A 14,681-nucleotide genomic window follows, 5' to 3' on the forward strand; every position below is an offset into this window, starting at 1 on the left:
ATCAGGAAGTTCACCTTTTCTTTTTTAATTTCAATGTCATGACTTTTCTCTGCTCTTTGGGAGCACTTCCAGAATCAATAGTGGCATGTCCTATGGATCTCAGGGTATCATTCAAGGTTTATGATTACACTAAACATGATGAAAAATACACAAGAGATCGCTTTTTGCTGCAGTGTGCAATTCACTAGAGAAATGAACTGCTCAAGTGGAGATGATGTGAAATGGCATTTTAAGAGGATAGTTCTTACATTTGAACTGCCTACAATAGCAACAGAAGTTGCTATAAAATTATTACAGTAGTATAGTAATACTACAGTGAATTTTATGCAATTAAAATTTAATACTGCATCTTTATCTTTGTTTATATTTCTCTCAACAGTGAATGATGCCATGTATGGTCTGTAAGTGTGTGCATAAGCTTAGATAAATTTTAATAATAGATTTGTGCATATTTTATGGTAGTAAATTATAAAATAATGTCTGCACATATTTTATGCACTCATAACATACCTAACTCATTTAAAATTTTTAAAGTATTTTCAGGTTGTGGAGTTCATCTGAGGGTTTTTCAAATTGTTACAAATCTCAATAATATTTTCCAAAATATTTACTGAAAAAAGTATGTATGTAACTGGACTCACACAGTTCTAGCCCATGTTGTTCAAAGGTCAACTGTAAGCTCTTTCAATAGTTTTATTATAATATGACTCAAAAACTTTTGAATTCCTGACATTGCTATAGAAAAGTGGTTATTATGTATTAGTCTGTTTATGTATTACTCAGAGATTGACCTTATTGTATCACTATTATTGCTGTTCATATTCTCAGGAGTTAGGTATTGACACTTATCTTGAGAAATGCAAATATGTGCAAAGCATAGATGGTACTTTTGGGTAGACAACTAATAAACTCATGTGGGAACAAGAATTTGTTATTAATACAGATATTTTTGTCAATTTTTATTCAGTTATGAACTGCTTGAATTCACATGCAATATTTAGTAGTCTTCAAGTAACAATAATTCCTTCATTTTGGTAGGCTCTGTTTTCAGATATGCTGGAAACCTTAGTTTTTCTTTGTAAATTTCAAAATATGGTGCATTCTCTCAACAAAATTATTCTTTCTCTACTGCCTCCTGGGAAGGGTGAACCAACCTTCAACATATAGCTTATTTGATTGATATGTCAGTTTTTTTGTTTGAATATTTAGGACATATTGGAGGAAGCAGACAAAAACAATAGCATTGGCTGACCTCTTTAAAACAAGAGTAATTTTAAAATTATGTCAAACCCAGATGTACAAGTTTTGCAAGGGAGTTTTCTTTCATCATTCTCGTCTACATTTTTCTGCTCCTACATTGGTTTTAGTTTGTGTGCCTGGGAATTGGCTGGACTTCTTTAATGCTGACTCTACTTCCCAGGGTTCTCTAAGGTCATCTTCATCACCCTTGATCCCATCTTTAGAAGATAAAGCACCCTTGATTCTCTCAGCACCTTCAGCTCTTTACTAGCTTCATCACGTTATCTCTTTCAAGTTAAAAGCAATCTAACTGACTTTCCTTGGAGGTCATCCTCTGTATCTCTTTGTACTTCAGCCACTTGAACCTTCAATTATTCTCTTTGATACACAAGCAAATGTGGTTGTGATAAATATTACACATTCCGAAACAAAGTATTTTGAAAGACACATTCATTGCTGAATACACTTGTTTACCCACTTCTCTTTTAAATAGATCTTGAGATGTAAGCAAAGAGAAAGCTGAGACTTAAATAGATAACAATTACAATAGTAACAGAATTAAAACATTTTCTTCACCACATCATATATAATCCCTGAGAAGAAAAATTAATCTTCAACAAATTATTTGACATTATTGAAAATGCAAATGATATTCCTTTTGCAGAATAATTGAATGATTATGTGCGTAAGAGTGTCTGGTGCATGTTTAACAAATGGTAGTTACTATTATTATTAACATTCCCTCTAGAAGGGACATTATTAGACTTTATTATCTCTTCTATGCAATATTCAAAAAAGAACGCCATGATTGGCATTTCCTTTCCACACTCATACCAGGATTTGTTGCTTTGGGATGGACCTTATGATGCAAAACAAATGACCACAGAGATTGTGGTCCACAGCTATCACCTCCATAGTGTGTTCATTCCATTAATATCATTTAGAATCTATAGAGAACTCAAATTAATCAACATAAAAAAGCCACAATCCCTTATATCAATGGGGAAGAGAGATGAATAGAACCTTCTCTAAATAAGATAGTTGAATGGCTAGCAAACATATGAAAAAATGATCATCACCCTAATTATCAGAGAAATCCAAATCAAAACCACCCTAAGATATCACCTAACCCCATCACATAATCTGAAAGCTGCAGATGCTGGTGTGGATGTGGAGGGAGGGGAAAACTTTTACACTGCTGATGGGACTGCAAACTAATGCAACTTTTTTGAAAGGAAGTATGGAGAATCCTCAAAGAACTCAAACTAGACCACCCATTTGATCCAGCAATCCCATTACTAGGCATCTAGCTAGAAGAAAAAAAATCTTTTTATCATAAGGACATTTGTACTGGACTGTTTATTTCAGGTCAATTTATGATTTCCAAACTATGGAAACAACCTAAGTGCCCACCAATCCAGGAATGGATTAACAAGCTGTGGTATATGTATAGCATACAATACTATTCAGCCACTGAAAAAGATGAAGACTTTATATCTTTTGTATTAATCTGGATGGAATTGAAACACATTATTTTTAGTAAAGCATCGCAAGCCTGGAGAAGCCTAAATCTAATGTACTCAATTCTGTTATGAGGACATTCGATGACCTAGTACATGGTGGGGGGGGTCACAGTGTCCCTCTTGGAGGCAGGACATCATTAGAAGAGGGACTTTGCCTAACAAATGCAATCAGTGCAACCTGGTTCTCTGCACCCTCAATGAATCCCCAACAATTAAAAAAAAAAAAAAGAAAGAAATGTTTTGTGTGCCAACTATAGGACAGGCTTACAGGATACAAAGATGATTATTTAGTGGGCAGAAATAGCTCTGTAAACAAATGGATAATATCTTAGTGTAATTTCCCCCAAAATCATATATTCTGAGACAAGGGATTGTACACAAGTGCTGTATTTGGGGGGAACTAATTCCAAGGGACAAAAGTGGAGAATTGCAAAGTATATAACAGGGTAAGCATGAAGGCAAAATCATGGATATGTTACTGAAAGGTTATTTGCTTTCAGGAGGATGTGTGGTCAATTCCACTGGGGATCTTCTGAGGACTCATGGAAAATGACCTTCATCATTGAATCAGGGTCTACTTACCCATCCACAGCCCTTACCCCGTGGACAGGTATGTGCATTGAGAATGGCTGAGTGGGTCTAGCACATGTGTGGGGGCATCAGAGACTTCCCAGGACAAAAAGTAAGAACCATGTGACACAGCTGAGACATAGCATTTCAGGATACATTTGCTTACTGGGACCACAGAAAACAGAAACTAAAAACATGGGCAGGAATAGGTGACACTGGATTTAAAAAGCATGGAATGTAGGCTTTAATAGCAGCATCTCTGGCTTTCAGTGGGTAAACAGATAAGAGGCTTAGTCTCTTCAGGGCAGAGGAGGGAAAAGTAAAGCATTATATATGGGGGTGATCATTGAGTTACACAAAATACTGGCTTCACCCTCAATGAATTACTCCAGTAAAGAACGAAATGCTTTGGCAAAGTCAATGAATAAAAGAAGAAAGATTTTCTATTTCCCTTATTTGGCATCTTACTTACAGGAACAATTTCATTCTCCCTTTGCTTAATGAGTTTTATGACCCTGGGCAAGTGAATAACTTGGCTAGGCTCCAATTTCTTCATCTGTAAAACGAGACCATCACTGAAATGCGTTCCAGCTCTATCATTATGATTCCATGAATCTCTGTTCACACAAGATGCTAGTTTAACATCCTACTATATTTCCAGACGTAAGTACATCTGTATTACTGCATATAATTGCCCTGCTGATTTCTCTGCTAGAATTTTTCCACTCTCTGAAGATCGCACTAAATTTTATTTTAGTTTCTTTAGTTCTGTGTGGTGATTATAATGATATGTTAATGCTTTGGAATTTCCTAAATATTTATAGAAGGAAAAGCCTATGAAAAATGCAGCCATGGGGGGGGGGATGGTTTACGTGGATTAAATGAAAATCTTAATGTGTGTGCATTTGAAAATTTTCACCTGTAACTGCATACTACATGGCAAATTCCCTGAGCCTTCCCATCAGTATTACAAAAGCTCTGAACTCCTTTCTATGGCCTCCAGGCTACACATGATCCAAGACTTACTCTGCTTCCTGCCCTTTTCCCACTCTCCCTCCCTTTCCGAATGCTAGCTATGCTGGCTTGTTTTTTTCTCCTTGATCATATTTAGCTTGTTTCTGCCTTGGTGTTTTAAAATTTATGTTCCTCCTGCGTCGAATGCTCTATTTGTCTGTCTTCCCTTCTTCTGATTCATCTCTCAGAGCAAACATCACATCCCCAGAGAAACCTTTCCAAGCCCTGCAACCACTCTATATCACTTTATTTTTCTTTCCAGAATTATCATTGCCCTATTTGTTTTTAGTTTATGCAGTTTATGTTTTGTTGTTTGTCTTTGCTTAATAATAAGGGAAGCTTCCTTCAACCCAGAACCCTCAGTTCCAGGAATATAATAAACGAAGGGCAAATATTGCTGGACAAACAAATGGCCATTGAGCAGTACATGGTCAACATTCAAACAGAAAAGAACACTGAACTTTAAACTAGAGATTTTGTTTCAATTCTGTTTCTTATATGGGATTATATAATCTGGGGATAATAATGTCTGTTTTGTCTACTTCATAGGTTGTTGCTTCTGTTTAGACTTTATGTCTAATTACCTGAGACCATTTTCTTCAAGAATATTCCAGAAAAATCCATTCCGTCATGCTTTATGCTTTTTTTTTTTTGAGACAGATTCTCACTATGTCGCCCTCTGTAGAGTGTTGTGGTGCAACAATACCTGGTTATTTTTTTGTTACAGTTGTCATTGTTGCTTGGCAGGCTCAGGCTGGGCTCAAACCTGCCAGCTCCAGTGAGCTACAGGTGCTGAGCCTATGCTTTAACTCTGAACCCCATATTCACACTTATTAGCTGTAAAAACTTGTGCAAGTTACTTAACTTCCTTAGATTACAATTTCTTCATTTATAAAATAGTGATAATGACAATACCTAGCTCAGATGTATTCATACTACTTAGTAAGTACCTAACATATAGTAACCTCTGTATGTTAGTTTCATTCTATATCAGTTTCTTTTTCTGTAACTAACTAACCTCGGAGGCAGCGCTCAAATACCAGGTCTTCTATGAATCCTTCACTTATATTCCCATCTGTCTGTTCCTTCCGCTACCACAGTACAGATAAAAAATAGAAATTCCTCACCTTCTATTCCCTTAGTAAACACCAATACGTTCTTGTTCATTACTCAGTGTCATTCTGTATGCAAAAGAATTATCAAGAATTTTTCTAATACATTCTTGGTGCCATTAACTTGTGGACACATTTATTTTTCTCCAAATAGATGAATTTATTTCTATCTTCTTTAAAATGCTTGCTTAAACTATTTGAATAAAGCAATTTTCTTTGTAATCAATCATCATGAATAGAAGGAAATGTCATGTTTGTTTTCTCAAGTTAATTGTCTTAATTTCTAACTAGTTCAAACAAGTTCATTTTTTTATTATTTTTTAATTTTCTCTATACATATACATGTGTTTATTTGGTTTCCACTTTTTGCCTTTACAAAATTAAAGAGGTTTAAAATTTAATAACAATAACAATGTTTAAGATAAGGACTAGGAAGAAAAACCTCATAAAAAACGAATGAAGATAAATACATTCAGAAAAGAAATCAGATGATTGCTGCAACGAAATATTGAGCAATAATAATAATAATGCAAAAAAGTAACATTCACATTGTCAGATAAGAGTATGTCTATCATAGAATTCTTTGACTCTGAGGTTCAGTATGGAGTCGTCAGTTAACTTCTTTTTAATATTTTCCAAAGTCTCAAAAAATAGACAACTAATATTTATAAATAAAAATTAAAGATAATTTCAAAAAACAGATCATGCCAAATCTTATAGACAATAGAAAAAGAAGAAATACTTCAAAATCATTCTACTTCATCTGGATATACCTGATATTAAAATTGGAAAAAATATATTCTTATACAAGGAATTACAAACATATTTCACTTATAAATGAGGATGCAATATCCCAAACAACATATCGACAAGTTGAACTAAAAATTAATGTTTAAGTAATGTACTTTAGTCAAAATTAAATCCAATTTATGTGAGAATTAGTCACTATTTTCTTTTTTTTTTTTCTTTTCCTTTCCCTTAACCCCTGAAGTGAGGAACAAGTTTCATTTTTATTTGATTTAAATTTACTTATCAGAATTCAAAAAAATATTTGAGAGGAAAAGTTGTTGCATTTAATAATTTTTAAAAAGCCTGCATACCTAGTCTCAAATGGATGTATATCTGCTGGGGTTTTCTTGTTTTGTGTCTGTCACCCTGGATAGAGTGCTGTGGCATCATAGCTCACAGCAACCTCACACTCTTGGGATCAACAGATCTTTTTGCTTACCCTCCCAAGTACCCGGGACTACAGGTGCCTGCCACAATGCCCAACTATTTTTAGAGATGGGGTCTCACTGTAGTTCAGGCTGGTCTTGAACTCCTGAACTCAGGCAATCCACCCGCCTTGCCCTCCCAGAGTGCTAGGATATCTACTCTTTTTTTTTTTTTATCAGATTTATAACTTTAAAATAAATTCATTATCTTCCAGGATATTTCTTCATAATTTTAAAATAGTTTATATCCAGTGTTGAAGCTTTGAGTCAAACATTACACAGATGTCATAGTTTATATGCATTTTTCTAGTTATAGTCAGCAATGCCAATTTTTTACTAAGAACTTCATATGCTCTATTTTTTGAATGGAAATATTAATATACATTAATAGAAAGATACAATGTCCAAGAAATTTTTCTAAATGTATTTAGAAGTTGAATAAGAGAAGTTCCTTCATTTCTAGTCAGTTATATTTTATATTTCCTGTAATAATTGATTTAAACCTTCATCCCTCCCCCATATACTCTAGGTATACCATAGGTATATGCCTGCAGAATGTTCCTCTGCAGGTAAAACAGTACCATCTGATATGAGACTTTTGATATCCCTCTGCCTCCAGTCATAAAGATCTCTATATCCATTTATATTTACATTCTTTTCTTCTGTATAAAATAAAATAAAGTACCCCATTTTTAAGCTTAACTCCTTTCCACACTTGGTGGAGTAAAAATAATAGTAGACATACCTGACCTAGATATACAGTACCTGAATATAGAACTCAGCCCCCTCATTTTGGGAGCTATGGGCCAATGAGTTTTTGAATTAGCAATGTACACATGCAGGCCCTAAAGAAAGTGATTATCTTTTTCAGCCTCTTTTTCTCTCTAAACTCAAAACTCTCCAAGACCTCAATTGTCTTTATCTCTCAGTAGCTGCTCAATGAGGGGTTATTATCATTCCTTTTGTTACTCTCTAACATCTTACAGATCTTATTTTCTTATTTTTGTCTTGTCTGTATCTAAATTATACCCCGACCAATCACACTATACCAAAAAAGGAAACTATACCAAATTGCTTGAAATCAGTGATGATGAGAAAATATTAAAGGACATAGAAGGGAAAAGATCAAATTGTATACATAGAAACAAAAATAGGAATGACAGCCTATTTCTTGTGGAAACACATCAATTAATCAAAATCTTCAAAGTATGAAAGGAAAATGATTCCACTAACCCAGCATTGTACATTCAACCAAAGTCATCATTCAAAACCAAAAGCAAAATAAAAACATTTTAAGACCAAGAAAATTCAAAGAATTCAGTAGCATCAGGCCTGCATTACATGATATATTATAAGGAAGTTCTTCAGGTGCAAGGAAGGTGACAGCCACTGGAAATCTGAATTTTCATGAAGAGCACTGGAAATGATCATGATGTGAGTAAATTAAAAAGTTTTCCCAAAATGATTTACGGATTCAATGCAATGAATCTGTGATACTACCCAAAATGATTTACAGATTCAATGCAATCCCCATCAAAATACCAATATCATATTTCACTGACCTATACTTCATTTGGAACTAGACAAGAGCTCAAATAGCCAAAGCAATTTTAAGCAAAGAGAAAAAATCAGAAAGCATCACATTACCAGACTTCAAACTATACTATAAGACCCTAGTAACCAAAATATCATGGTGTTGATACAAAAATAGAGACATAGACCAATAGAGCAGAACAGAGACTCAGTTATAAAAGCATCCACATAGAGCCAACTGATCTTTGACAAAGCAGTCAACAATATACACACTGGGAAAAAGAAGCTCAATTCAATAAATGTTGGATAGTCACATGCAGAAGGATGAAACAGGATTAGTGTCTCTCAACATTCACAAAAATTTAATACAACATGGATTAAAGACTCACATGGAAGGTGCAAAACTATAAAAATTCTAGAAGAAAATGTAGAAAAAAAACTCTTCTATGTCAGCCTAGGCTTAGAATTTATAAGAAAGACTCCAATGGCAATCACAGCAACAACAAAAATAAACTAATGAGACTATGTTAAATTAAAAGCTTCTGCATAGCTGTGGAAATAATCAACAGAGCAAATAGACAACCTACAGAATGGGAAAACATATTTTTAAGCTGTATGTCTGATAAATGTCTAATAACCACAATCTACAAAGAACTCAAGCAAATTAACAAGAAAAAAGAAAATGATTCCTTTAAAAAGAGGACAAAAGACATGAACAAAAGCTTTACGCAAGAAAAAAGATAAATGGCCAACAAACATGAAAAAAATGTTCAATGTTACTAAACACCAAAGAAATGAAAATTAAAATCACAATGAGATGGCACCTTACCTCAGTTAGAATGGCTTTTATGAAAATGTCCCAAAACAATAGATACTGGCAAGGATGCAGAGATAAATGAATGCTATACACTGTTGGTGAAACTGCAAATTAGTACATTTATTGACAACTGTATGAAGACTCCTCAAGGAACTAAAAGTATACCTACCATCTGATCTAGCAATCCCAGTACTGAGCATTTGCCCAAAGGATAAAAACTCATTTTATCAAAAAGACATCAGCACTTGAACATTTATTGTACACTTCACAATCACGAAGATGTGAATCAACCCAAGTGCCCATCAATTCACGAATGTCTTGACAAGGTTTAGTATACATATGCCATGGTGACTGGGTGTGATGGCTTGCATCGGTATTCCTAGAACCCTAGGAGACTGAGGTGGGTGGACCACTTGAACTCAGGAGTTCGACATCAGCCTGACTCAGTTATAAAATCCATGTTATAGGTATTCCATGGCCCATATATATGCATGCATATATGGAATACTACTCAGCCTGACGAATTGTGGCTTAATCAAAACCTTTTACAATAATTTGGATGAAATTGGAGACCATTATTCAAAGTGGAACATCTAAAGATTGGAAAAACAAACCCCACATATACTAACAATTAAATTGGAACTGACCAATGAGCACACATGTATACAGAAGGAAGTAAAACTCAGCAGGAATCAAACAGGTGGGAAGGGGAACAAAGGGGATGGGCAAATACCTACCTAGCAAGTACAATCTGGGTGATGGGCACTCTTATAGTCATGACTCAAGCATTAAAGAAGTCATTTTCTAACCTACTTCTTACCCCGAAGGTTCCATTTTAACTGTTTGGTTTGCTTCAAGAGTTGGAGGTAGAGCAGCATTAACTTTTCAGAAATTAAGTGAAATCCAACTATTGTAAGGAATAATGCTTATTTGTTGCCATTTAAATGTGTAAAAAGATACAAATGAGTTTCTTTTATATTTGTAATTCTGTGGAAGAGTGAATTATCGGTATTTACAAGTAAACTGAAAGGCATTTGTAACAATTGAAAAACTGAAAGTATTTGTAACAGCACTAAAATGTACAACGGTGTACTGAATTGTGTACTTTATATACCACATTATGCTGAACATGTCACCCAGTTTACTTCATTTACAACTAAAAATAACATTCTGTTTTATTAACAGATTATCAAGGAGTAAACAGGCTCAGAGATGCTAATAACTAGTGCAATATCCCATAGCATGTAATGAGCAGAGTTAGAATTGAAATACAGGTGTATCTTTTTGTAACCCCAATTCTTTTTACACTTCTTAAAATGGATGAGTTAATACATATATGCATGTACTTTATTTGTATTTTGGAACATTTATAATAACTCTTTGTAAAGTGATTTTTCTGCAAATAATAATAGGGCATTTCTGATGTTAGATGTGAGTTAGAAATATGGTTGTTTTTCATTTAGAAAATGCAAGTATACAAATATTAAGGAAGTAATCTATTGAATAAATATTGGGGGAAAAGCGTGACTGCTTAAAAAGTATACCACCTGGGTTGTCTTTTACTTGCCATGTGTTACCTGTAATAAAGGGAAAGTGTGCCAAAAAAAAAAAGAAGTCATCCATGTAACAAAAAACTTTTGTACCCTTATAATATCTTGAAATTAAAAGAAAGTTTTCTTATTAAATTTCTTTAAGGAATTGATAATTTAAGGCAATAACAATAAAAATGAATTGTGGGTTTTGTAGCATTTTCCAGAAGTGAAATGCACAACCAAATATAACACAAAGGACAATAAGAGAGCAACAGACATATTCTCCCATAAGTATCATGTACTTTATGGTAGTTTGTAGTAAGACATCAAACTACCCCACGTACTTTATGGTAGTTTGTAGTAAGTTAAAATGTACATTATAACTTCAGAACGACCATTGATCTAAGACAATGAAGAGCTATAGTTCAAAAGTTAATGAAGTACATAAAACAGAACCAAAAAAGCACTCAATGAGTTTAAAGATTTCGGTAAAAGTGGTAAAGCTGAACAAACACCTGGGACAAAAATAGGAAACAAATATCAGGATAGTAAAACTAAATTCATTTATATCAATGTCCATGTGAAATGTAAAGGGTCTCTAATTAAATGACAGATTTTAATACTCCAATTAAAAGACAGATTTTTAGACTGGATAAAAAATCAAGACCCAACTATATGCTGCCAATAAGAAACCCATTGTTGGCTGGGTGCCCGTAGCACAGTGGTTACAGCGCCAGCCACATACACCAAGGGTGACGGTTTCGAACCCAGCCCAGGCTAGCTAAACAACAAAGACAACTGCAACAAAAAATAGATGTGGTGGGCTCCTGTAGTCCCAGCTACTGAGGGAGGCTGAGGGAGGCTGAGGCAAGAGAATTGCCTAAGCCCAAAATTTTGAGGTTTCTGTGAGGCGAGCTGTGATGCCACAGCACTCTACCGAGGGTGACATAGTGAGACTCTGTCTCAACCAAAAAAAAAAAAAAGAAGAAAGAAAAAGAAAGAAACCCATTGTAAATATAAAGACAGGAAGGATTAAAAATAAAAGGTGAAAAATGATAGAATATGTTAACATTAATCCAAAATAAGCTAGAATGGTTACAGTAATATCAGACAAAATATACTTATAAGCAAAGAATATGAAGAGATAAAGTCATTTCAAAATGGTAAAGAGAGCATACAAATCTGAGATGTTTATGCACCAAATAGAACTTCAAAATTCAAGAAGCAAAAATTACAGATTTGAAAAGGGAAATAGAAGAATCCACAATTATAGTTGGAGACTTCAATAACTCTTTCAATTTTTTTTTTTTTTTTGGTGGTTTTTGGCCAGGGCTGGGTTTGAACCCACCATCTCCGGCATATGGGACTGGCGCCCTACTCCTTGAGCCACAGGCACCACCCACCCTTTCTCAATAATAGATAGAACAAACAGTAAATCAATAGGGACATGAGATACCTTGACCACAACTGTCAATCAATTTGACCACTCCGCCCAACAACGCAGAATGGACACCTTTTCAATTATACTTGGAACAATTAAGACAATGTTCCATAAAAGTTGTGCCAACAAATCTAAAAACAAGAAACATCTTCCAGTCCACATTTTCCTATAAAAAAATGCTTAATTTATTCTTGGTCATTTACTACATATTTTAAAATATTCGCCTTAGATCTTAACAGTTTTCATAACACTTATAAGGTTACATAATATTTTCTCTGCTTTTTTGCTCTTTGTCCTCCGACAGTACTGCTGCCAACCTGCTTTGTGTTTCCCTGGCACTTTGCCTGTAACTGTGCTATAAAACTTTGCCTGTTGGTGTTTGTTGGACTGTAAATTGCTCTGAAAGGAAAGCTATACCTCATTTCTTTCCTATTGTAAAGCCAGTGGTGATTTCTCAGCCTTCATCTTCCTTGAACTCTCAGCAGCTTTTGACACAGTTGAGTCTCCTTCTTTGAAATGCTTTGATTCATGTGACTGTCGGGCCATCATACTCTCCAAACATTTCTATGACTGTGCTGACCCCCATATCTCTTTCTGTTTCTGATCCAGGTGAATGACCCTTGCTGAATTCCTGCTGCAAAATATGACAGCCCTGCCTGAAGGGCTCAATCCTTTAAGCATTTTACTATTCTATTTGCTTTCATTGTTTTTGCTATCTCTTTTTAGTTCCTTAGCTTTACAAAATGTTACCAAACCCACAAAGGGGTTCACCCTAAATCCCATAACTTGGTGTACAAAAAACCTATTGTTGAGACAAGGATTGCTGCAGAAGAAAGGAATTTTAATGTAAAAGATGTCTGTTGGGAGACTGGGAGAAATAAATCTCAAACCCACCCCCACATTCCCCATGCTGACACATTCCCAATAGACTAAGAACACGAAGTTTTTGTTGTTGTTTTCTAATTTTAAATTAATATGAGAGTACAAATTTTTAGGTTACATGGTTCTCACTTCTGAGGTAAAGTTCTTGTTGTAGAAAAGCTTTTCACCCAGGTGGCATGCTGAATGGCCTCACCTGGTGCACATTAGGTGAGATCCCCCCAATTGCCCTTTTCTCCCCCTGCCAATCGCCCTCCCCCACTTCCTACCTCACCTCCACACCCCTCCCTCTTCCTAGACTGTATTTATGTTTTATCATTCTTGGGGTATATTATTGTTTATATGTTGGTTTTATATTAATGTTGAGTACATTGGATTATTTTTCCATTCTTGAGATACTTTACTAAGAAGAATATGTTTCAGCTCCATCCAGCTAAACAAAAGATATAAATTCTTCATCTTTTCTTATGGCGGAATGGTATTCCATGGTACACATATACCGTAGTGCATTAATCCATTCATGAGTTGATGGGCATTTGGGCTGCATCCACACTTGGCAATTATGAATTGAGCTGCAGTAAACATTCTGGTGCAAATGTCTTTATAGTAAAATTATTTGTGTTCTTCTGGGTACATAACCTAGTAATGGGATTTCGGGATCAAATGGAAGGTCTACTTTTATTTCATTGAGAACTCTTCATGCTTCTTTCCATAAAAGTTGTATTTGTTTGCAATACCGCCAGCAGTGTAGAAGGATTCCCTTCTCGCCACATCCACGCTAGCATCTGCAGATTTGGGACTTTGTGGTGTAAGGTAATCTTACTGGAGGTAGGTGATATCTTAAAGTAATTTTAATTTGCATTTCTCTGATGATTAAAGACAATGAGCATTCTTTCATGTGTTTGTTGGCCATTCATCAGTCATCTTCAGAGAAGATTCTGTTCAAGTCTCTTCCCCACTTGTAAAAGGGGTTGTTTGCTCTTTCCTTGTTGATTAATTTGGGTTCTCTGCAGATTCTACTTATCAGGCCTTTGTCAGATTCATAACATGCAAAAAGCCTCTCCCATTCCAAAGGCTGTCTGTTTGCTTTGGTTGTGGTACCCTTAGCTGTGCAGAAGCTTTTTAGCCTGATCAAATCCTATTTATTTATTATTGGCAATGCTGAAATTGCCAAGGGTATCTTCCTCATAAAATCTATCCCAGGACAATATTTTCAAGTGTTTTCCCTACACTCTCTTCTAGAATTTTTGTTGTTTCATGTCTTAAGTTTAAATCTTTTATCCAGCAAGTATCAATTTTTGTCAAAGGTGAGAGGTGTGGGTGCATATTCTGTCTTCTACATGTGCCTAACCAGTTCTCCCAGCACTGGGTATTAAGCAGGGATTCTTTCCCCCAGGGCATCCTTTTGTTAGGCTTATTAAAGACCAAATGACTATATGTGGCTGGGTTCATCTGAGAGCAAGAGCTGTTATGGTGGATTGTGGACTGCAAGTCAGGTTACTTAGGGTCCTCAGGGGGGGTCTGATTCAGGAATCAGCTGTTGATGATGGATAGTGAGTCATTAGGAAGTTTGTGGAGAAGCTAGCTAAGTCTGGTTTTAGGCTTGACTAGTAAAGTCTGAGGGAACAAAAAATAACTTAGGAAGTAGAACATTTTGCAAGGCCAATTACAAACCCAGCTGTATTCTGACAAACCCCAAATTTGTTATCTTTAGCACAGACTTCTCCCTGAACCCCAGCCTCTTACACCTGTCTGCCTACTTGCCATTTCTATTTTATGTCCTGGTCCTACCCTATACTCAAGAGAG

The sequence above is a fragment of the Nycticebus coucang genome, chromosome 10, assembly GCF_027406575.1.
Source record: "Nycticebus coucang isolate mNycCou1 chromosome 10, mNycCou1.pri, whole genome shotgun sequence".
Classification (NCBI taxonomy): domain Eukaryota; kingdom Metazoa; phylum Chordata; class Mammalia; order Primates; family Lorisidae; genus Nycticebus; species Nycticebus coucang.